The following is a 2,076-nucleotide window of genomic DNA, read 5'->3' on the forward strand; positions in this document are numbered from 1 at the left end:
CCACAGAGTGCCTTTTGGTGCGGCCGGGGAGGCTCCGAGTGCCTTTTGGGGCGTCCAGGCAGGCTCCGAGTACCTTTCAGGGCGGCCGGGCCGCCTCCGAGTGCCTTTCGGGGCGACCGTGGAGGCTCCGAATGCCTTTTTGAGCGGCCTGCGAGGCTCCGAGTGCCTTTCGGTGCGGCTGGGCCACCTCCGAGTGCCTTTATGAGCGACCGGCGAGGCTCCGAGTGCCTTTCGGGGAGGCCGGGGAGGCTCCAAGTGCCTTTGTGGGTGGCCGAACTGACTCCGAGTGCCTTTCGGGGCGTCCGCGGAGGCTCTGAGTGCCTTTCAGGGTGGCCGAGCCGCCTCCGAGTGCCTTTGTGGCGGCCGGGCAGGCTCCGAGTGCCTTTCGGTGCGACTGTGGAGGCTCCGAGTGCCTTTCGGGGCGGCCGGGCCGCCTCCGAGTGCCTTTCGGAGTGGCCGGGCCGCCTCCCAGTGCCTTTTGGGGCGGCCGGGGCCGCCTCCGAGTGGCTTTCGGGGCGGCCGGGCTGGCTCCGAGTGCCATTCGGGGGGGCCGGGGAGGCTCTGAGTGCCTTTCGGGGCGGCCGGGCCGCCTCCGAGTGCCTTTCGGGGCGGCCAAGAAGGCTCCGACTGCCTTTCGGGGTGGCTGGGATGTCTCCGAGTGCCTTTCGGGGCGGCCGGGGAGGCTCCGAGTGCCTTTCGGGGCGGCCGGGGAGGCTCCGAGTGCCTTTCGGGGTGGCCGGGCCGCTCCGAGTGCCTTTTGGGGCATCCGGGGAGGCTCCGAGTGCCTTTCGGGGCGGCCAGGGAGGCTCTGAGTGCCTTTCGGGGCAGCCGGGCCGCCTCCGAGTGCCTTTCGGAGTGGCCAGGGAGGCTCCGAGTGCCTTTCCGGGTGGCCGGGGAGGCTCCTAGAGCCTTTCGGGGTGGCCGGAGAGGGTCCGAGTGCCTTTCGGGGCGGAGGGGAAGGCTCCGAGTGCCTTTCGGGGTGGCCGGGCCGCCTCCGAGTGCCATTCGGGGGGGTGCCGGAGAGGCTCCGAGTGCCTTTCGGGGCAGCCGGGCCAGCTCCGTGTGCCTTTCGGGGAGGCCGGGCCGCCTCCGAGTGCCTTTTGGGGTGTCGGGGGAGGCTCCGAGTGCCTTTCGGGGTGGCCAGGCCGGCTCCGAGTGCCTTTCGGGGAGGCCGGGCCGCCTCCGAGTGCCTTTTGGGGTGTCGGGGGAGGCTCCGAGTGCCTTTCGGGGGGACCGGGCCGGCTCCGAGTGCCTTTCGGGGAGGCCGGGCAGGCTCCGAGTGCCATTCGGGGTGGCCGGGGAGGCTCCGAGCGCCTTTTGGGGAGGCCGGGGAGGCTCCGAGTGCCTTTGTGGGTGGCCGGGCCGCCTCCGAGTCCCTTTCGGGGCGGCCGGGCCGCTCCGAGTGCCTTTCGGGGCGGCCGAGTAGGCTCCGAGAGCCTTTTGGGGTGGTCGGGCAGGCTCCGAGTGTCTTTTGGGGCGGTCGTGCAGGCTCCGAGTGCCTTTGGAGACAGCCGGGTCTCCTCCGAGTGCCTTTCGGGGCGGCCGAGTAGGCTCCGAGAGCCTTTTGGGGTGGTCGGGCAGGCTCCGAGTGTCTTTCGGGGCGGTTGTGCAGGCTCCGAGTGCCTTTCGAGGCGGCCGGGTCTCCTCCGAGTGCCTTTCGGGGTGGCCGGGAAGGCTCCGAGTGCCTTTCGGGGAGGCCAGGCCGCCTCCGAGTACCTTTCGGGGAGGCCTGTCCGCCTCCGAGTGCCTTTCGGGGTGGTCGGGGAGGCTACGAGTGCCTTTCAGGGTGGCTGGGGAGGCTCCGAGTGCCTTTTGGGGCGGCCGGGCCACCTCCGAGTGCCTTTTGGGGAGGCTGGGCAGGCTCCGAGTGGCTTTGTGGGCGGCCAGGGAGGCTCCGAGTGCCTTTTGGGGCGGCCGGGCCGCCTCCGAGTGCCTTTCGGGGTGGCCGGGAAGGCTCCGAGTGCCTTTCGGGGTGGCCGGGGAGGCTCCGAATTCCTTTCGGGGCGGCCAGGGAGGCTCCGAGTGCCTTTCGGGGCGGCCTGGGAGGCTCCGATTGCCTTTGTGGGCGGCCGGGCC

Source organism: Struthio camelus, unplaced genomic scaffold, assembly GCF_040807025.1.
Source record: "Struthio camelus isolate bStrCam1 unplaced genomic scaffold, bStrCam1.hap1 HAP1_SCAFFOLD_41, whole genome shotgun sequence".
Lineage (NCBI taxonomy): Eukaryota > Metazoa > Chordata > Aves > Struthioniformes > Struthionidae > Struthio > Struthio camelus.